This window comes from Vigna unguiculata, unplaced genomic scaffold (assembly GCF_004118075.2).
Source record: "Vigna unguiculata cultivar IT97K-499-35 unplaced genomic scaffold, ASM411807v1 contig_532, whole genome shotgun sequence".
NCBI classification, from domain to species: domain Eukaryota; kingdom Viridiplantae; phylum Streptophyta; class Magnoliopsida; order Fabales; family Fabaceae; genus Vigna; species Vigna unguiculata.
This window is the reverse complement of record NW_021011250.1, coordinates 1-16,903: the sequence shown is the minus strand read 5'-3', so window position 1 is coordinate 16,903 and position 16,903 is coordinate 1. Positions and strand designations below refer to the sequence as shown.

Sequence of the window (16,903 nt, the reverse complement as noted above, 5' to 3'; positions counted from 1 at the left end):
ATGTACATATGGGTTTCGCATTGGGCCTAAGTTTGAACACTTGGCGCGGCGCGGGGGCACGGGGACGTGAGGTGGGTTGTTTTGGTCTGAAGAGATTTTGGTAGTAGTCGGTTGGAATGATTTAGGTGATAATTTAGGATTTGATTGCAAAAGAAAACAGTGATGAAAAGAACGTAGGAAAAGAAAATAACGTAAAAAAGAGGTGCAACACGAGGACTTCCCAGGAGGTCACCCATCCCAGTACTACTCTCGCCCAAGCACGCTTAACTGCGGAGTTCTGATGGGATCCGGTGCATTAGTGCTGGTATGATCGCACCTGTGAAGTATTGCACGATCAATGTACATATGGGTTTCGCATTGGGCCTAAGTTTGAACACTTGGCGCGGCGCGGGGGCACGGGGACGTGAGGTGGGTTGTTTTGGTCTGAAGAGATTTTGGTAGTAGTCGGTTGGAATGATTTAGGTGATAATTTAGGATTTGATTGCAAAAGAAAACAGTGATGAAAAGAACGTAGGAAAAGAAAATAACGTAAAAAAGAGGTGCAACACGAGGACTTCCCAGGAGGTCACCCATCCCAGTACTACTCTCGCCCAAGCACGCTTAACTGCGGAGTTCTGATGGGATCCGGTGCATTAGTGCTGGTATGATCGCACCTGTGAAGTATTGCACGATCAATGTACATATGGGTTTCGCATTGGGCCTAAGTTTGAACACTTGGCGCGGCGCGGGGGCACGGGGACGTGAGGTGGGTTGTTTTGGTCTGAAGAGATTTTGGTAGTAGTCGGTTGGAATGATTTAGGTGATAATTTAGGATTTGATTGCAAAAGAAAACAGTGATGAAAAGAACGTAGGAAAAGAAAATAACGTAAAAAAGAGGTGCAACACGAGGACTTCCCAGGAGGTCACCCATCCAGTACTACTCTCGCCCAAGCACGCTTAACTGCGGAGTTCTGATGGGATCCGGTGCATTAGTGCTGGTATGATCGCACCTGTGAAGTATTGCACGATCAATGTACATATGGGTTTCGCATTGGGCCTAAGTTTGAACACTTGGCGCGGCGCGGGGGCACGGGGACGTGAGGTGGGTTGTTTTGGTCTGAAGAGATTTTGGTAGTAGTCGGTTGGAATGATTTAGGTGATAATTTAGGATTTGATTGCAAAAGAAAACAGTGATGAAAAGAACGTAGGAAAAGAAAATAACGTAAAAAAGAGGTGCAACACGAGGACTTCCCAGGAGGTCACCCATCCTAGTACTACTCTCGCCCAAGCACGCTTAACTGCGGAGTTCTGATGGGATCCGGTGCATTAGTGCTGGTATGATCGCACCTGTGAAGTATTGCACGATCAATGTACATATGGGTTTCGCATTGGGCCTAAGTTTGAACACTTGGCGCGGCGCGGGGGCACGGGGACGTGAGGTGGGTTGTTTTGGTCTGAAGAGATTTTGGTAGTAGTCGGTTGGAATGATTTAGGTGATAATTTAGGATTTGATTGCAAAAGAAAACAGTGATGAAAAGAACGTAGGAAAAGAAAATAACGTAAAAAAGAGGTGCAACACGAGGACTTCCCAGGAGGTCACCCATCCTAGTACTACTCTCGCCCAAGCACGCTTAACTGCGGAGTTCTGATGGGATCCGGTGCATTAGTGCTGGTATGATCGCACCTGTGAAGTATTGCACGATCAATGTACATATGGGTTTCGCATTGGGCCTAAGTTTGAACACTTGGCGCGGCGCGGGGGCACGGGGACGTGAGGTGGGTTGTTTTGGTCTGAAGAGATTTTGGTAGTAGTCGGTTGGAATGATTTAGGTGATAATTTAGGATTTGATTGCAAAAGAAAACAGTGATGAAAAGAACGTAGGAAAAGAAAATAACGTAAAAAAGAGGTGCAACACGAGGACTTCCCAGGAGGTCACCCATCCCAGTACTACTCTCGCCCAAGCACGCTTAACTGCGGAGTTCTGATGGGATCCGGTGCATTAGTGCTGGTATGATCGCACCTGTGAAGTATTGCACGATCAATGTACATATGGGTTTCGCATTGGGCCTAAGTTTGAACACTTGGCGCGGCGCGGGGGCACGGGGACGTGAGGTGGGTTGTTTTGGTCTGAAGAGATTTTGGTAGTAGTCGGTTGGAATGATTTAGGTGATAATTTAGGATTTGATTGCAAAAGAAAACAGTGATGAAAAGAACGTAGGAAAAGAAAATAACGTAAAAAAGAGGTGCAACACGAGGACTTCCCAGGAGGTCACCCATCCCAGTACTACTCTCGCCCAAGCACGCTTAACTGCGGAGTTCTGATGGGATCCGGTGCATTAGTGCTGGTATGATCGCACCTGTGAAGTATTGCACGATCAATGTACATATGGGTTTCGCATTGGGCCTAAGTTTGAACACTTGGCGCGGCGCGGGGGCACGGGGACGTGAGGTGGGTTGTTTTGGTCTGAAGAGATTTTGGTAGTAGTCGGTTGGAATGATTTAGGTGATAATTTAGGATTTGATTGCAAAAGAAAACAGTGATGAAAAGAACGTAGGAAAAGAAAATAACGTAAAAAAGAGGTGCAACACGAGGACTTCCCAGGAGGTCACCCATCCTAGTACTACTCTCGCCCAAGCACGCTTAACTGCGGAGTTCTGATGGGATCCGGTGCATTAGTGCTGGTATGATCGCACCTGTGAAGTATTGCACGATCAATGTACATATGGGTTTCGCATTGGGCCTAAGTTTGAACACTTGGCGCGGCGCGGGGGCACGGGGACGTGAGGTGGGTTGTTTTGGTCTGAAGAGATTTTGGTAGTAGTCGGTTGGAATGATTTAGGTGATAATTTAGGATTTGATTGCAAAAGAAAACAGTGATGAAAAGAACGTAGGAAAAGAAAATAACGTAAAAAAGAGGTGCAACACGAGGACTTCCCAGGAGGTCACCCATCCAGTACTACTCTCGCCCAAGCACGCTTAACTGCGGAGTTCTGATGGGATCCGGTGCATTAGTGCTGGTATGATCGCACCTGTGAAGTATTGCACGATCAATGTACATATGGGTTTCGCATTGGGCCTAAGTTTGAACACTTGGCGCGGCGCGGGGGCACGGGGACGTGAGGTGGGTTGTTTTGGTCTGAAGAGATTTTGGTAGTAGTCGGTTGGAATGATTTAGGTGATAATTTAGGATTTGATTGCAAAAGAAAACAGTGATGAAAAGAACGTAGGAAAAGAAAATAACGTAAAAAAGAGGTGCAACACGAGGACTTCCCAGGAGGTCACCCATCCAGTACTACTCTCGCCCAAGCACGCTTAACTGCGGAGTTCTGATGGGATCCGGTGCATTAGTGCTGGTATGATCGCACCTGTGAAGTATTGCACGATCAATGTACATATGGGTTTCGCATTGGGCCTAAGTTTGAACACTTGGCGCGGCGCGGGGGCACGGGGACGTGAGGTGGGTTGTTTTGGTCTGAAGAGATTTTGGTAGTAGTCGGTTGGAATGATTTAGGTGATAATTTAGGATTTGATTGCAAAAGAAAACAGTGATGAAAAGAACGTAGGAAAAGAAAATAACGTAAAAAAGAGGTGCAACACGAGGACTTCCCAGGAGGTCACCCATCCAGTACTACTCTCGCCCAAGCACGCTTAACTGCGGAGTTCTGATGGGATCCGGTGCATTAGTGCTGGTATGATCGCACCTGTGAAGTATTGCACGATCAATGTACATATGGGTTTCGCATTGGGCCTAAGTTTGAACACTTGGCGCGGCGCGGGGGCACGGGGACGTGAGGTGGGTTGTTTTGGTCTGAAGAGATTTTGGTAGTAGTCGGTTGGAATGATTTAGGTGATAATTTAGGATTTGATTGCAAAAGAAAACAGTGATGAAAAGAACGTAGGAAAAGAAAATAACGTAAAAAAGAGGTGCAACACGAGGACTTCCCAGGAGGTCACCCATCCTAGTACTACTCTCGCCCAAGCACGCTTAACTGCGGAGTTCTGATGGGATCCGGTGCATTAGTGCTGGTATGATCGCACCTGTGAAGTATTGCACGATCAATGTACATATGGGTTTCGCATTGGGCCTAAGTTTGAACACTTGGCGCGGCGCGGGGGCACGGGGACGTGAGGTGGGTTGTTTTGGTCTGAAGAGATTTTGGTAGTAGTCGGTTGGAATGATTTAGGTGATAATTTAGGATTTGATTGCAAAAGAAAACAGTGATGAAAAGAACGTAGGAAAAGAAAATAACGTAAAAAAGAGGTGCAACACGAGGACTTCCCAGGAGGTCACCCATCCAGTACTACTCTCGCCCAAGCACGCTTAACTGCGGAGTTCTGATGGGATCCGGTGCATTAGTGCTGGTATGATCGCACCTGTGAAGTATTGCACGATCAATGTACATATGGGTTTCGCATTGGGCCTAAGTTTGAACACTTGGCGCGGCGCGGGGGCACGGGGACGTGAGGTGGGTTGTTTTGGTCTGAAGAGATTTTGGTAGTAGTCGGTTGGAATGATTTAGGTGATAATTTAGGATTTGATTGCAAAAGAAAACAGTGATGAAAAGAACGTAGGAAAAGAAAATAACGTAAAAAAGAGGTGCAACACGAGGACTTCCCAGGAGGTCACCCATCCTAGTACTACTCTCGCCCAAGCACGCTTAACTGCGGAGTTCTGATGGGATCCGGTGCATTAGTGCTGGTATGATCGCACCTGTGAAGTATTGCACGATCAATGTACATATGGGTTTCGCATTGGGCCTAAGTTTGAACACTTGGCGCGGCGCGGGGGCACGGGGACGTGAGGTGGGTTGTTTTGGTCTGAAGAGATTTTGGTAGTAGTCGGTTGGAATGATTTAGGTGATAATTTAGGATTTGATTGCAAAAGAAAACAGTGATGAAAAGAACGTAGGAAAAGAAAATAACGTAAAAAAGAGGTGCAACACGAGGACTTCCCAGGAGGTCACCCATCCAGTACTACTCTCGCCCAAGCACGCTTAACTGCGGAGTTCTGATGGGATCCGGTGCATTAGTGCTGGTATGATCGCACCTGTGAAGTATTGCACGATCAATGTACATATGGGTTTCGCATTGGGCCTAAGTTTGAACACTTGGCGCGGCGCGGGGGCACGGGGACGTGAGGTGGGTTGTTTTGGTCTGAAGAGATTTTGGTAGTAGTCGGTTGGAATGATTTAGGTGATAATTTAGGATTTGATTGCAAAAGAAAACAGTGATGAAAAGAACGTAGGAAAAGAAAATAACGTAAAAAAGAGGTGCAACACGAGGACTTCCCAGGAGGTCACCCATCCTAGTACTACTCTCGCCCAAGCACGCTTAACTGCGGAGTTCTGATGGGATCCGGTGCATTAGTGCTGGTATGATCGCACCTGTGAAGTATTGCACGATCAATGTACATATGGGTTTCGCATTGGGCCTAAGTTTGAACACTTGGCGCGGCGCGGGGGCACGGGGACGTGAGGTGGGTTGTTTTGGTCTGAAGAGATTTTGGTAGTAGTCGGTTGGAATGATTTAGGTGATAATTTAGGATTTGATTGCAAAAGAAAACAGTGATGAAAAGAACGTAGGAAAAGAAAATAACGTAAAAAAGAGGTGCAACACGAGGACTTCCCAGGAGGTCACCCATCCTAGTACTACTCTCGCCCAAGCACGCTTAACTGCGGAGTTCTGATGGGATCCGGTGCATTAGTGCTGGTATGATCGCACCTGTGAAGTATTGCACGATCAATGTACATATGGGTTTCGCATTGGGCCTAAGTTTGAACACTTGGCGCGGCGCGGGGGCACGGGGACGTGAGGTGGGTTGTTTTGGTCTGAAGAGATTTTGGTAGTAGTCGGTTGGAATGATTTAGGTGATAATTTAGGATTTGATTGCAAAAGAAAACAGTGATGAAAAGAACGTAGGAAAAGAAAATAACGTAAAAAAGAGGTGCAACACGAGGACTTCCCAGGAGGTCACCCATCCTAGTACTACTCTCGCCCAAGCACGCTTAACTGCGGAGTTCTGATGGGATCCGGTGCATTAGTGCTGGTATGATCGCACCTGTGAAGTATTGCACGATCAATGTACATATGGGTTTCGCATTGGGCCTAAGTTTGAACACTTGGCGCGGCGCGGGGGCACGGGGACGTGAGGTGGGTTGTTTTGGTCTGAAGAGATTTTGGTAGTAGTCGGTTGGAATGATTTAGGTGATAATTTAGGATTTGATTGCAAAAGAAAACAGTGATGAAAAGAACGTAGGAAAAGAAAATAACGTAAAAAAGAGGTGCAACACGAGGACTTCCCAGGAGGTCACCCATCCTAGTACTACTCTCGCCCAAGCACGCTTAACTGCGGAGTTCTGATGGGATCCGGTGCATTAGTGCTGGTATGATCGCACCTGTGAAGTATTGCACGATCAATGTACATATGGGTTTCGCATTGGGCCTAAGTTTGAACACTTGGCGCGGCGCGGGGGCACGGGGACGTGAGGTGGGTTGTTTTGGTCTGAAGAGATTTTGGTAGTAGTCGGTTGGAATGATTTAGGTGATAATTTAGGATTTGATTGCAAAAGAAAACAGTGATGAAAAGAACGTAGGAAAAGAAAATAACGTAAAAAAGAGGTGCAACACGAGGACTTCCCAGGAGGTCACCCATCCTAGTACTACTCTCGCCCAAGCACGCTTAACTGCGGAGTTCTGATGGGATCCGGTGCATTAGTGCTGGTATGATCGCACCTGTGAAGTATTGCACGATCAATGTACATATGGGTTTCGCATTGGGCCTAAGTTTGAACACTTGGCGCGGCGCGGGGGCACGGGGACGTGAGGTGGGTTGTTTTGGTCTGAAGAGATTTTGGTAGTAGTCGGTTGGAATGATTTAGGTGATAATTTAGGATTTGATTGCAAAAGAAAACAGTGATGAAAAGAACGTAGGAAAAGAAAATAACGTAAAAAAGAGGTGCAACACGAGGACTTCCCAGGAGGTCACCCATCCTAGTACTACTCTCGCCCAAGCACGCTTAACTGCGGAGTTCTGATGGGATCCGGTGCATTAGTGCTGGTATGATCGCACCTGTGAAGTATTGCACGATCAATGTACATATGGGTTTCGCATTGGGCCTAAGTTTGAACACTTGGCGCGGCGCGGGGGCACGGGGACGTGAGGTGGGTTGTTTTGGTCTGAAGAGATTTTGGTAGTAGTCGGTTGGAATGATTTAGGTGATAATTTAGGATTTGATTGCAAAAGAAAACAGTGATGAAAAGAACGTAGGAAAAGAAAATAACGTAAAAAAGAGGTGCAACACGAGGACTTCCCAGGAGGTCACCCATCCTAGTACTACTCTCGCCCAAGCACGCTTAACTGCGGAGTTCTGATGGGATCCGGTGCATTAGTGCTGGTATGATCGCACCTGTGAAGTATTGCACGATCAATGTACATATGGGTTTCGCATTGGGCCTAAGTTTGAACACTTGGCGCGGCGCGGGGGCACGGGGACGTGAGGTGGGTTGTTTTGGTCTGAAGAGATTTTGGTAGTAGTCGGTTGGAATGATTTAGGTGATAATTTAGGATTTGATTGCAAAAGAAAACAGTGATGAAAAGAACGTAGGAAAAGAAAATAACGTAAAAAAGAGGTGCAACACGAGGACTTCCCAGGAGGTCACCCATCCTAGTACTACTCTCGCCCAAGCACGCTTAACTGCGGAGTTCTGATGGGATCCGGTGCATTAGTGCTGGTATGATCGCACCTGTGAAGTATTGCACGATCAATGTACATATGGGTTTCGCATTGGGCCTAAGTTTGAACACTTGGCGCGGCGCGGGGGCACGGGGACGTGAGGTGGGTTGTTTTGGTCTGAAGAGATTTTGGTAGTAGTCGGTTGGAATGATTTAGGTGATAATTTAGGATTTGATTGCAAAAGAAAACAGTGATGAAAAGAACGTAGGAAAAGAAAATAACGTAAAAAAGAGGTGCAACACGAGGACTTCCCAGGAGGTCACCCATCCTAGTACTACTCTCGCCCAAGCACGCTTAACTGCGGAGTTCTGATGGGATCCGGTGCATTAGTGCTGGTATGATCGCACCTGTGAAGTATTGCACGATCAATGTACATATGGGTTTCGCATTGGGCCTAAGTTTGAACACTTGGCGCGGCGCGGGGGCACGGGGACGTGAGGTGGGTTGTTTTGGTCTGAAGAGATTTTGGTAGTAGTCGGTTGGAATGATTTAGGTGATAATTTAGGATTTGATTGCAAAAGAAAACAGTGATGAAAAGAACGTAGGAAAAGAAAATAACGTAAAAAAGAGGTGCAACACGAGGACTTCCCAGGAGGTCACCCATCCTAGTACTACTCTCGCCCAAGCACGCTTAACTGCGGAGTTCTGATGGGATCCGGTGCATTAGTGCTGGTATGATCGCACCTGTGAAGTATTGCACGATCAATGTACATATGGGTTTCGCATTGGGCCTAAGTTTGAACACTTGGCGCGGCGCGGGGGCACGGGGACGTGAGGTGGGTTGTTTTGGTCTGAAGAGATTTTGGTAGTAGTCGGTTGGAATGATTTAGGTGATAATTTAGGATTTGATTGCAAAAGAAAACAGTGATGAAAAGAACGTAGGAAAAGAAAATAACGTAAAAAAGAGGTGCAACACGAGGACTTCCCAGGAGGTCACCCATCCTAGTACTACTCTCGCCCAAGCACGCTTAACTGCGGAGTTCTGATGGGATCCGGTGCATTAGTGCTGGTATGATCGCACCTGTGAAGTATTGCACGATCAATGTACATATGGGTTTCGCATTGGGCCTAAGTTTGAACACTTGGCGCGGCGCGGGGGCACGGGGACGTGAGGTGGGTTGTTTTGGTCTGAAGAGATTTTGGTAGTAGTCGGTTGGAATGATTTAGGTGATAATTTAGGATTTGATTGCAAAAGAAAACAGTGATGAAAAGAACGTAGGAAAAGAAAATAACGTAAAAAAGAGGTGCAACACGAGGACTTCCCAGGAGGTCACCCATCCTAGTACTACTCTCGCCCAAGCACGCTTAACTGCGGAGTTCTGATGGGATCCGGTGCATTAGTGCTGGTATGATCGCACCTGTGAAGTATTGCACGATCAATGTACATATGGGTTTCGCATTGGGCCTAAGTTTGAACACTTGGCGCGGCGCGGGGGCACGGGGACGTGAGGTGGGTTGTTTTGGTCTGAAGAGATTTTGGTAGTAGTCGGTTGGAATGATTTAGGTGATAATTTAGGATTTGATTGCAAAAGAAAACAGTGATGAAAAGAACGTAGGAAAAGAAAATAACGTAAAAAAGAGGTGCAACACGAGGACTTCCCAGGAGGTCACCCATCCTAGTACTACTCTCGCCCAAGCACGCTTAACTGCGGAGTTCTGATGGGATCCGGTGCATTAGTGCTGGTATGATCGCACCTGTGAAGTATTGCACGATCAATGTACATATGGGTTTCGCATTGGGCCTAAGTTTGAACACTTGGCGCGGCGCGGGGGCACGGGGACGTGAGGTGGGTTGTTTTGGTCTGAAGAGATTTTGGTAGTAGTCGGTTGGAATGATTTAGGTGATAATTTAGGATTTGATTGCAAAAGAAAACAGTGATGAAAAGAACGTAGGAAAAGAAAATAACGTAAAAAAGAGGTGCAACACGAGGACTTCCCAGGAGGTCACCCATCCTAGTACTACTCTCGCCCAAGCACGCTTAACTGCGGAGTTCTGATGGGATCCGGTGCATTAGTGCTGGTATGATCGCACCTGTGAAGTATTGCACGATCAATGTACATATGGGTTTCGCATTGGGCCTAAGTTTGAACACTTGGCGCGGCGCGGGGGCACGGGGACGTGAGGTGGGTTGTTTTGGTCTGAAGAGATTTTGGTAGTAGTCGGTTGGAATGATTTAGGTGATAATTTAGGATTTGATTGCAAAAGAAAACAGTGATGAAAAGAACGTAGGAAAAGAAAATAACGTAAAAAAGAGGTGCAACACGAGGACTTCCCAGGAGGTCACCCATCCTAGTACTACTCTCGCCCAAGCACGCTTAACTGCGGAGTTCTGATGGGATCCGGTGCATTAGTGCTGGTATGATCGCACCTGTGAAGTATTGCACGATCAATGTACATATGGGTTTCGCATTGGGCCTAAGTTTGAACACTTGGCGCGGCGCGGGGGCACGGGGACGTGAGGTGGGTTGTTTTGGTCTGAAGAGATTTTGGTAGTAGTCGGTTGGAATGATTTAGGTGATAATTTAGGATTTGATTGCAAAAGAAAACAGTGATGAAAAGAACGTAGGAAAAGAAAATAACGTAAAAAAGAGGTGCAACACGAGGACTTCCCAGGAGGTCACCCATCCTAGTACTACTCTCGCCCAAGCACGCTTAACTGCGGAGTTCTGATGGGATCCGGTGCATTAGTGCTGGTATGATCGCACCTGTGAAGTATTGCACGATCAATGTACATATGGGTTTCGCATTGGGCCTAAGTTTGAACACTTGGCGCGGCGCGGGGGCACGGGGACGTGAGGTGGGTTGTTTTGGTCTGAAGAGATTTTGGTAGTAGTCGGTTGGAATGATTTAGGTGATAATTTAGGATTTGATTGCAAAAGAAAACAGTGATGAAAAGAACGTAGGAAAAGAAAATAACGTAAAAAAGAGGTGCAACACGAGGACTTCCCAGGAGGTCACCCATCCTAGTACTACTCTCGCCCAAGCACGCTTAACTGCGGAGTTCTGATGGGATCCGGTGCATTAGTGCTGGTATGATCGCACCTGTGAAGTATTGCACGATCAATGTACATATGGGTTTCGCATTGGGCCTAAGTTTGAACACTTGGCGCGGCGCGGGGGCACGGGGACGTGAGGTGGGTTGTTTTGGTCTGAAGAGATTTTGGTAGTAGTCGGTTGGAATGATTTAGGTGATAATTTAGGATTTGATTGCAAAAGAAAACAGTGATGAAAAGAACGTAGGAAAAGAAAATAACGTAAAAAAGAGGTGCAACACGAGGACTTCCCAGGAGGTCACCCATCCTAGTACTACTCTCGCCCAAGCACGCTTAACTGCGGAGTTCTGATGGGATCCGGTGCATTAGTGCTGGTATGATCGCACCTGTGAAGTATTGCACGATCAATGTACATATGGGTTTCGCATTGGGCCTAAGTTTGAACACTTGGCGCGGCGCGGGGGCACGGGGACGTGAGGTGGGTTGTTTTGGTCTGAAGAGATTTTGGTAGTAGTCGGTTGGAATGATTTAGGTGATAATTTAGGATTTGATTGCAAAAGAAAACAGTGATGAAAAGAACGTAGGAAAAGAAAATAACGTAAAAAAGAGGTGCAACACGAGGACTTCCCAGGAGGTCACCCATCCTAGTACTACTCTCGCCCAAGCACGCTTAACTGCGGAGTTCTGATGGGATCCGGTGCATTAGTGCTGGTATGATCGCACCTGTGAAGTATTGCACGATCAATGTACATATGGGTTTCGCATTGGGCCTAAGTTTGAACACTTGGCGCGGCGCGGGGGCACGGGGACGTGAGGTGGGTTGTTTTGGTCTGAAGAGATTTTGGTAGTAGTCGGTTGGAATGATTTAGGTGATAATTTAGGATTTGATTGCAAAAGAAAACAGTGATGAAAAGAACGTAGGAAAAGAAAATAACGTAAAAAAGAGGTGCAACACGAGGACTTCCCAGGAGGTCACCCATCCTAGTACTACTCTCGCCCAAGCACGCTTAACTGCGGAGTTCTGATGGGATCCGGTGCATTAGTGCTGGTATGATCGCACCTGTGAAGTATTGCACGATCAATGTACATATGGGTTTCGCATTGGGCCTAAGTTTGAACACTTGGCGCGGCGCGGGGGCACGGGGACGTGAGGTGGGTTGTTTTGGTCTGAAGAGATTTTGGTAGTAGTCGGTTGGAATGATTTAGGTGATAATTTAGGATTTGATTGCAAAAGAAAACAGTGATGAAAAGAACGTAGGAAAAGAAAATAACGTAAAAAAGAGGTGCAACACGAGGACTTCCCAGGAGGTCACCCATCCTAGTACTACTCTCGCCCAAGCACGCTTAACTGCGGAGTTCTGATGGGATCCGGTGCATTAGTGCTGGTATGATCGCACCTGTGAAGTATTGCACGATCAATGTACATATGGGTTTCGCATTGGGCCTAAGTTTGAACACTTGGCGCGGCGCGGGGGCACGGGGACGTGAGGTGGGTTGTTTTGGTCTGAAGAGATTTTGGTAGTAGTCGGTTGGAATGATTTAGGTGATAATTTAGGATTTGATTGCAAAAGAAAACAGTGATGAAAAGAACGTAGGAAAAGAAAATAACGTAAAAAAGAGGTGCAACACGAGGACTTCCCAGGAGGTCACCCATCCTAGTACTACTCTCGCCCAAGCACGCTTAACTGCGGAGTTCTGATGGGATCCGGTGCATTAGTGCTGGTATGATCGCACCTGTGAAGTATTGCACGATCAATGTACATATGGGTTTCGCATTGGGCCTAAGTTTGAACACTTGGCGCGGCGCGGGGGCACGGGGACGTGAGGTGGGTTGTTTTGGTCTGAAGAGATTTTGGTAGTAGTCGGTTGGAATGATTTAGGTGATAATTTAGGATTTGATTGCAAAAGAAAACAGTGATGAAAAGAACGTAGGAAAAGAAAATAACGTAAAAAAGAGGTGCAACACGAGGACTTCCCAGGAGGTCACCCATCCTAGTACTACTCTCGCCCAAGCACGCTTAACTGCGGAGTTCTGATGGGATCCGGTGCATTAGTGCTGGTATGATCGCACCTGTGAAGTATTGCACGATCAATGTACATATGGGTTTCGCATTGGGCCTAAGTTTGAACACTTGGCGCGGCGCGGGGGCACGGGGACGTGAGGTGGGTTGTTTTGGTCTGAAGAGATTTTGGTAGTAGTCGGTTGGAATGATTTAGGTGATAATTTAGGATTTGATTGCAAAAGAAAACAGTGATGAAAAGAACGTAGGAAAAGAAAATAACGTAAAAAAGAGGTGCAACACGAGGACTTCCCAGGAGGTCACCCATCCTAGTACTACTCTCGCCCAAGCACGCTTAACTGCGGAGTTCTGATGGGATCCGGTGCATTAGTGCTGGTATGATCGCACCTGTGAAGTATTGCACGATCAATGTACATATGGGTTTCGCATTGGGCCTAAGTTTGAACACTTGGCGCGGCGCGGGGGCACGGGGACGTGAGGTGGGTTGTTTTGGTCTGAAGAGATTTTGGTAGTAGTCGGTTGGAATGATTTAGGTGATAATTTAGGATTTGATTGCAAAAGAAAACAGTGATGAAAAGAACGTAGGAAAAGAAAATAACGTAAAAAAGAGGTGCAACACGAGGACTTCCCAGGAGGTCACCCATCCTAGTACTACTCTCGCCCAAGCACGCTTAACTGCGGAGTTCTGATGGGATCCGGTGCATTAGTGCTGGTATGATCGCACCTGTGAAGTATTGCACGATCAATGTACATATGGGTTTCGCATTGGGCCTAAGTTTGAACACTTGGCGCGGCGCGGGGGCACGGGGACGTGAGGTGGGTTGTTTTGGTCTGAAGAGATTTTGGTAGTAGTCGGTTGGAATGATTTAGGTGATAATTTAGGATTTGATTGCAAAAGAAAACAGTGATGAAAAGAACGTAGGAAAAGAAAATAACGTAAAAAAGAGGTGCAACACGAGGACTTCCCAGGAGGTCACCCATCCTAGTACTACTCTCGCCCAAGCACGCTTAACTGCGGAGTTCTGATGGGATCCGGTGCATTAGTGCTGGTATGATCGCACCTGTGAAGTATTGCACGATCAATGTACATATGGGTTTCGCATTGGGCCTAAGTTTGAACACTTGGCGCGGCGCGGGGGCACGGGGACGTGAGGTGGGTTGTTTTGGTCTGAAGAGATTTTGGTAGTAGTCGGTTGGAATGATTTAGGTGATAATTTAGGATTTGATTGCAAAAGAAAACAGTGATGAAAAGAACGTAGGAAAAGAAAATAACGTAAAAAAGAGGTGCAACACGAGGACTTCCCAGGAGGTCACCCATCCTAGTACTACTCTCGCCCAAGCACGCTTAACTGCGGAGTTCTGATGGGATCCGGTGCATTAGTGCTGGTATGATCGCACCTGTGAAGTATTGCACGATCAATGTACATATGGGTTTCGCATTGGGCCTAAGTTTGAACACTTGGCGCGGCGCGGGGGCACGGGGACGTGAGGTGGGTTGTTTTGGTCTGAAGAGATTTTGGTAGTAGTCGGTTGGAATGATTTAGGTGATAATTTAGGATTTGATTGCAAAAGAAAACAGTGATGAAAAGAACGTAGGAAAAGAAAATAACGTAAAAAAGAGGTGCAACACGAGGACTTCCCAGGAGGTCACCCATCCTAGTACTACTCTCGCCCAAGCACGCTTAACTGCGGAGTTCTGATGGGATCCGGTGCATTAGTGCTGGTATGATCGCACCTGTGAAGTATTGCACGATCAATGTACATATGGGTTTCGCATTGGGCCTAAGTTTGAACACTTGGCGCGGCGCGGGGGCACGGGGACGTGAGGTGGGTTGTTTTGGTCTGAAGAGATTTTGGTAGTAGTCGGTTGGAATGATTTAGGTGATAATTTAGGATTTGATTGCAAAAGAAAACAGTGATGAAAAGAACGTAGGAAAAGAAAATAACGTAAAAAAGAGGTGCAACACGAGGACTTCCCAGGAGGTCACCCATCCTAGTACTACTCTCGCCCAAGCACGCTTAACTGCGGAGTTCTGATGGGATCCGGTGCATTAGTGCTGGTATGATCGCACCTGTGAAGTATTGCACGATCAATGTACATATGGGTTTCGCATTGGGCCTAAGTTTGAACACTTGGCGCGGCGCGGGGGCACGGGGACGTGAGGTGGGTTGTTTTGGTCTGAAGAGATTTTGGTAGTAGTCGGTTGGAATGATTTAGGTGATAATTTAGGATTTGATTGCAAAAGAAAACAGTGATGAAAAGAACGTAGGAAAAGAAAATAACGTAAAAAAGAGGTGCAACACGAGGACTTCCCAGGAGGTCACCCATCCTAGTACTACTCTCGCCCAAGCACGCTTAACTGCGGAGTTCTGATGGGATCCGGTGCATTAGTGCTGGTATGATCGCACCTGTGAAGTATTGCACGATCAATGTACATATGGGTTTCGCATTGGGCCTAAGTTTGAACACTTGGCGCGGCGCGGGGGCACGGGGACGTGAGGTGGGTTGTTTTGGTCTGAAGAGATTTTGGTAGTAGTCGGTTGGAATGATTTAGGTGATAATTTAGGATTTGATTGCAAAAGAAAACAGTGATGAAAAGAACGTAGGAAAAGAAAATAACGTAAAAAAGAGGTGCAACACGAGGACTTCCCAGGAGGTCACCCATCCTAGTACTACTCTCGCCCAAGCACGCTTAACTGCGGAGTTCTGATGGGATCCGGTGCATTAGTGCTGGTATGATCGCACCTGTGAAGTATTGCACGATCAATGTACATATGGGTTTCGCATTGGGCCTAAGTTTGAACACTTGGCGCGGCGCGGGGCACGGGACGTGAGGTGGGTTGTTTTGGTCTGAAGAGATTTTGGTAGTAGTCGGTTGGAATGATTTAGGTGATAATTTAGGATTTGATTGCAAAAAAAACAGTGATGAAAAGAACGTAGGAAAAGAAAATAACGTAAAAAGAGGTGCAACACGAGGACTTCCCAGGAGGTCACCCATCCTAGTACTACTCTCGCCCAAGCACGCTTAACTGCGGAGTTCTGATGGGATCCGGTGCATTAGTGCTGGTATGATCGCACCTGTGAAGTATTGCACGATCAATGTACATATGGGTTTCGCATTGGGCCTAAGTTTGAACACTTGGCGCGGCGCGGGGCACGGGGACGTGAGGTGGGTTGTTTTGGTCTGAAGAGATTTTGGTAGTAGTCAGTTGGAATGATTTAGGTGATAATTTAGGATTTGATTGCAAAAAAAAAACATAGTGATGAAAGACGTAGGAAAAGAAAATAACGTAAAAAAGAGGTGCAACACAGGACTTCCCAGGAGGTCACCCATCCTAGTACTACTCTCGCCAAGCACGCTTAACTGCGGAGTTCTGATGGGATCCGGTGCATTAGTGCTTGGTATGATCGCACCTGTGAAGTATTGCACGATCATTGTACATATGGGTTTCGCATTGCCTAAGTTTGAACACTTGGCGTGGCGCGGAGGCACGGGACGTGAGGTGGGTTGTTTTTGTCTGAAGAGATTTTTGTAGTAGTCAGTTGGAATCATTTAGGTGATAATTTAGGATTTGTTGCAAAAAAAACAGTGATGAAAGAACGTAGGAAAAGAAAATAACGTAAAAAAGAGGTGCAACACGAGGACTTCTCAAGAGGTCACCCATCCTAGTACTACTCTCGCCTAAGCACGCTTAACTGCGGAGTTCCGAGTGGATCCGGTGCATTAGTGTTGGTATGATCCCACTTGTGAAGTATTGCACGATCATGTACATATGGGTTTCGCATTAGGCCTAAGTTTGAACACTTGGCGCGGCGCGGGGGCACGAAGAATGTAAGACCCGAGAATTTAAATAATTAATTAAATAATTATTATTACATGTGGTAATAGGAGCCTTTAAGGCATTTAATGCGGATTATTATGATGTGGAAAAGTACTAGCTCAAGTGGTTGAAAGTACTTTGATTATGTGAGAGGACTTGGGTTCAAGTCCTATGTATGCCATTTGTATGTTGTTTTAACTTGTGTATTTTTTTAATGATATTTTGAATGTGAGACGTGATAATGTAATCCTAAAATTTTAGGAATTATCATGAAACATGGTTGGTTAAATTGGTTAAGCACTTGACTTGACAATTGAGTGGTTGTGGGTTCAAACCTTGCTAAGAACAAAAC

At 46.5% G+C, this 16,903-nt stretch overlaps 49 non-coding genes across 49 annotated transcripts; all 49 read right to left on the bottom strand.

Annotated features, from left to right (window-relative positions):
• Positions 1-199: 199 nt before the first annotated feature.
• On the bottom strand, positions 200-318 carry LOC114172318. The gene has a single exon (XR_003602008.1). It is a non-coding gene; the product is annotated as a 5S ribosomal RNA (ribosomal RNA).
• A 218-nt stretch (positions 319-536) lies between these two features.
• On the bottom strand, positions 537-655 carry LOC114172317. The gene has a single exon (XR_003602007.1). It is a non-coding gene; the product is annotated as a 5S ribosomal RNA (ribosomal RNA).
• A 218-nt stretch (positions 656-873) lies between these two features.
• On the bottom strand, positions 874-991 carry LOC114172330. The gene has a single exon (XR_003602019.1). It is a non-coding gene; the product is annotated as a 5S ribosomal RNA (ribosomal RNA).
• A 218-nt stretch (positions 992-1,209) lies between these two features.
• On the bottom strand, positions 1,210-1,328 carry LOC114172370. Its single transcript, XR_003602058.1, has one exon. It is a non-coding gene; the product is annotated as a 5S ribosomal RNA (ribosomal RNA).
• Positions 1,329-1,546: 218 nt separating this feature from the next.
• Positions 1,547-1,665, bottom strand: LOC114172369. Its single transcript, XR_003602057.1, has one exon. It is a non-coding gene; the product is annotated as a 5S ribosomal RNA (ribosomal RNA).
• A 218-nt stretch (positions 1,666-1,883) lies between these two features.
• LOC114172315 lies at positions 1,884-2,002 on the bottom strand. Its single transcript, XR_003602005.1, has one exon. It is a non-coding gene; the product is annotated as a 5S ribosomal RNA (ribosomal RNA).
• Positions 2,003-2,220: 218 nt separating this feature from the next.
• LOC114172314 lies at positions 2,221-2,339 on the bottom strand. Its single transcript, XR_003602004.1, has one exon. It is a non-coding gene; the product is annotated as a 5S ribosomal RNA (ribosomal RNA).
• A 218-nt stretch (positions 2,340-2,557) lies between these two features.
• Positions 2,558-2,676, bottom strand: LOC114172367. Its single transcript, XR_003602055.1, has one exon. It is a non-coding gene; the product is annotated as a 5S ribosomal RNA (ribosomal RNA).
• A 218-nt stretch (positions 2,677-2,894) lies between these two features.
• LOC114172329 lies at positions 2,895-3,012 on the bottom strand. Its single transcript, XR_003602018.1, has one exon. It is a non-coding gene; the product is annotated as a 5S ribosomal RNA (ribosomal RNA).
• A 218-nt stretch (positions 3,013-3,230) lies between these two features.
• LOC114172327 lies at positions 3,231-3,348 on the bottom strand. The gene has a single exon (XR_003602016.1). It is a non-coding gene; the product is annotated as a 5S ribosomal RNA (ribosomal RNA).
• A 218-nt stretch (positions 3,349-3,566) lies between these two features.
• LOC114172326 lies at positions 3,567-3,684 on the bottom strand. Its single transcript, XR_003602015.1, has one exon. It is a non-coding gene; the product is annotated as a 5S ribosomal RNA (ribosomal RNA).
• A 218-nt stretch (positions 3,685-3,902) lies between these two features.
• Positions 3,903-4,021, bottom strand: LOC114172366. Its single transcript, XR_003602054.1, has one exon. It is a non-coding gene; the product is annotated as a 5S ribosomal RNA (ribosomal RNA).
• A 218-nt stretch (positions 4,022-4,239) lies between these two features.
• LOC114172325 lies at positions 4,240-4,357 on the bottom strand. Its single transcript, XR_003602014.1, has one exon. It is a non-coding gene; the product is annotated as a 5S ribosomal RNA (ribosomal RNA).
• Positions 4,358-4,575: 218 nt separating this feature from the next.
• LOC114172365 lies at positions 4,576-4,694 on the bottom strand. The gene has a single exon (XR_003602053.1). It is a non-coding gene; the product is annotated as a 5S ribosomal RNA (ribosomal RNA).
• Positions 4,695-4,912: 218 nt separating this feature from the next.
• Positions 4,913-5,030, bottom strand: LOC114172323. The gene has a single exon (XR_003602013.1). It is a non-coding gene; the product is annotated as a 5S ribosomal RNA (ribosomal RNA).
• A 218-nt stretch (positions 5,031-5,248) lies between these two features.
• Positions 5,249-5,367, bottom strand: LOC114172364. Its single transcript, XR_003602052.1, has one exon. It is a non-coding gene; the product is annotated as a 5S ribosomal RNA (ribosomal RNA).
• A 218-nt stretch (positions 5,368-5,585) lies between these two features.
• LOC114172363 lies at positions 5,586-5,704 on the bottom strand. The gene has a single exon (XR_003602051.1). It is a non-coding gene; the product is annotated as a 5S ribosomal RNA (ribosomal RNA).
• A 218-nt stretch (positions 5,705-5,922) lies between these two features.
• Positions 5,923-6,041, bottom strand: LOC114172362. The gene has a single exon (XR_003602050.1). It is a non-coding gene; the product is annotated as a 5S ribosomal RNA (ribosomal RNA).
• A 218-nt stretch (positions 6,042-6,259) lies between these two features.
• LOC114172361 lies at positions 6,260-6,378 on the bottom strand. Its single transcript, XR_003602049.1, has one exon. It is a non-coding gene; the product is annotated as a 5S ribosomal RNA (ribosomal RNA).
• Positions 6,379-6,596: 218 nt separating this feature from the next.
• Positions 6,597-6,715, bottom strand: LOC114172360. Its single transcript, XR_003602048.1, has one exon. It is a non-coding gene; the product is annotated as a 5S ribosomal RNA (ribosomal RNA).
• A 218-nt stretch (positions 6,716-6,933) lies between these two features.
• On the bottom strand, positions 6,934-7,052 carry LOC114172359. Its single transcript, XR_003602047.1, has one exon. It is a non-coding gene; the product is annotated as a 5S ribosomal RNA (ribosomal RNA).
• A 218-nt stretch (positions 7,053-7,270) lies between these two features.
• Positions 7,271-7,389, bottom strand: LOC114172358. The gene has a single exon (XR_003602046.1). It is a non-coding gene; the product is annotated as a 5S ribosomal RNA (ribosomal RNA).
• A 218-nt stretch (positions 7,390-7,607) lies between these two features.
• LOC114172356 lies at positions 7,608-7,726 on the bottom strand. The gene has a single exon (XR_003602044.1). It is a non-coding gene; the product is annotated as a 5S ribosomal RNA (ribosomal RNA).
• A 218-nt stretch (positions 7,727-7,944) lies between these two features.
• On the bottom strand, positions 7,945-8,063 carry LOC114172355. The gene has a single exon (XR_003602043.1). It is a non-coding gene; the product is annotated as a 5S ribosomal RNA (ribosomal RNA).
• Positions 8,064-8,281: 218 nt separating this feature from the next.
• Positions 8,282-8,400, bottom strand: LOC114172354. Its single transcript, XR_003602042.1, has one exon. It is a non-coding gene; the product is annotated as a 5S ribosomal RNA (ribosomal RNA).
• A 218-nt stretch (positions 8,401-8,618) lies between these two features.
• LOC114172353 lies at positions 8,619-8,737 on the bottom strand. The gene has a single exon (XR_003602041.1). It is a non-coding gene; the product is annotated as a 5S ribosomal RNA (ribosomal RNA).
• A 218-nt stretch (positions 8,738-8,955) lies between these two features.
• Positions 8,956-9,074, bottom strand: LOC114172352. The gene has a single exon (XR_003602040.1). It is a non-coding gene; the product is annotated as a 5S ribosomal RNA (ribosomal RNA).
• A 218-nt stretch (positions 9,075-9,292) lies between these two features.
• On the bottom strand, positions 9,293-9,411 carry LOC114172351. Its single transcript, XR_003602039.1, has one exon. It is a non-coding gene; the product is annotated as a 5S ribosomal RNA (ribosomal RNA).
• Positions 9,412-9,629: 218 nt separating this feature from the next.
• On the bottom strand, positions 9,630-9,748 carry LOC114172350. The gene has a single exon (XR_003602038.1). It is a non-coding gene; the product is annotated as a 5S ribosomal RNA (ribosomal RNA).
• A 218-nt stretch (positions 9,749-9,966) lies between these two features.
• On the bottom strand, positions 9,967-10,085 carry LOC114172349. Its single transcript, XR_003602037.1, has one exon. It is a non-coding gene; the product is annotated as a 5S ribosomal RNA (ribosomal RNA).
• Positions 10,086-10,303: 218 nt separating this feature from the next.
• LOC114172348 lies at positions 10,304-10,422 on the bottom strand. The gene has a single exon (XR_003602036.1). It is a non-coding gene; the product is annotated as a 5S ribosomal RNA (ribosomal RNA).
• Positions 10,423-10,640: 218 nt separating this feature from the next.
• On the bottom strand, positions 10,641-10,759 carry LOC114172347. Its single transcript, XR_003602035.1, has one exon. It is a non-coding gene; the product is annotated as a 5S ribosomal RNA (ribosomal RNA).
• A 218-nt stretch (positions 10,760-10,977) lies between these two features.
• Positions 10,978-11,096, bottom strand: LOC114172345. The gene has a single exon (XR_003602033.1). It is a non-coding gene; the product is annotated as a 5S ribosomal RNA (ribosomal RNA).
• A 218-nt stretch (positions 11,097-11,314) lies between these two features.
• LOC114172344 lies at positions 11,315-11,433 on the bottom strand. The gene has a single exon (XR_003602032.1). It is a non-coding gene; the product is annotated as a 5S ribosomal RNA (ribosomal RNA).
• Positions 11,434-11,651: 218 nt separating this feature from the next.
• On the bottom strand, positions 11,652-11,770 carry LOC114172343. The gene has a single exon (XR_003602031.1). It is a non-coding gene; the product is annotated as a 5S ribosomal RNA (ribosomal RNA).
• A 218-nt stretch (positions 11,771-11,988) lies between these two features.
• LOC114172342 lies at positions 11,989-12,107 on the bottom strand. The gene has a single exon (XR_003602030.1). It is a non-coding gene; the product is annotated as a 5S ribosomal RNA (ribosomal RNA).
• Positions 12,108-12,325: 218 nt separating this feature from the next.
• Positions 12,326-12,444, bottom strand: LOC114172341. Its single transcript, XR_003602029.1, has one exon. It is a non-coding gene; the product is annotated as a 5S ribosomal RNA (ribosomal RNA).
• Positions 12,445-12,662: 218 nt separating this feature from the next.
• On the bottom strand, positions 12,663-12,781 carry LOC114172339. The gene has a single exon (XR_003602028.1). It is a non-coding gene; the product is annotated as a 5S ribosomal RNA (ribosomal RNA).
• Positions 12,782-12,999: 218 nt separating this feature from the next.
• On the bottom strand, positions 13,000-13,118 carry LOC114172328. Its single transcript, XR_003602017.1, has one exon. It is a non-coding gene; the product is annotated as a 5S ribosomal RNA (ribosomal RNA).
• Positions 13,119-13,336: 218 nt separating this feature from the next.
• Positions 13,337-13,455, bottom strand: LOC114172316. Its single transcript, XR_003602006.1, has one exon. It is a non-coding gene; the product is annotated as a 5S ribosomal RNA (ribosomal RNA).
• Positions 13,456-13,673: 218 nt separating this feature from the next.
• LOC114172304 lies at positions 13,674-13,792 on the bottom strand. The gene has a single exon (XR_003601995.1). It is a non-coding gene; the product is annotated as a 5S ribosomal RNA (ribosomal RNA).
• A 218-nt stretch (positions 13,793-14,010) lies between these two features.
• LOC114172293 lies at positions 14,011-14,129 on the bottom strand. Its single transcript, XR_003601984.1, has one exon. It is a non-coding gene; the product is annotated as a 5S ribosomal RNA (ribosomal RNA).
• A 218-nt stretch (positions 14,130-14,347) lies between these two features.
• On the bottom strand, positions 14,348-14,466 carry LOC114172380. Its single transcript, XR_003602067.1, has one exon. It is a non-coding gene; the product is annotated as a 5S ribosomal RNA (ribosomal RNA).
• Positions 14,467-14,684: 218 nt separating this feature from the next.
• Positions 14,685-14,803, bottom strand: LOC114172368. The gene has a single exon (XR_003602056.1). It is a non-coding gene; the product is annotated as a 5S ribosomal RNA (ribosomal RNA).
• Positions 14,804-15,021: 218 nt separating this feature from the next.
• Positions 15,022-15,140, bottom strand: LOC114172357. Its single transcript, XR_003602045.1, has one exon. It is a non-coding gene; the product is annotated as a 5S ribosomal RNA (ribosomal RNA).
• A 218-nt stretch (positions 15,141-15,358) lies between these two features.
• Positions 15,359-15,477, bottom strand: LOC114172346. Its single transcript, XR_003602034.1, has one exon. It is a non-coding gene; the product is annotated as a 5S ribosomal RNA (ribosomal RNA).
• A 214-nt stretch (positions 15,478-15,691) lies between these two features.
• On the bottom strand, positions 15,692-15,810 carry LOC114172286. Its single transcript, XR_003601978.1, has one exon. It is a non-coding gene; the product is annotated as a 5S ribosomal RNA (ribosomal RNA).
• A 218-nt stretch (positions 15,811-16,028) lies between these two features.
• On the bottom strand, positions 16,029-16,146 carry LOC114172337. The gene has a single exon (XR_003602026.1). It is a non-coding gene; the product is annotated as a 5S ribosomal RNA (ribosomal RNA).
• Positions 16,147-16,358: 212 nt separating this feature from the next.
• LOC114172338 lies at positions 16,359-16,477 on the bottom strand. The gene has a single exon (XR_003602027.1). It is a non-coding gene; the product is annotated as a 5S ribosomal RNA (ribosomal RNA).
• Between the last annotated feature and the right edge of the window lie 426 nt (positions 16,478-16,903).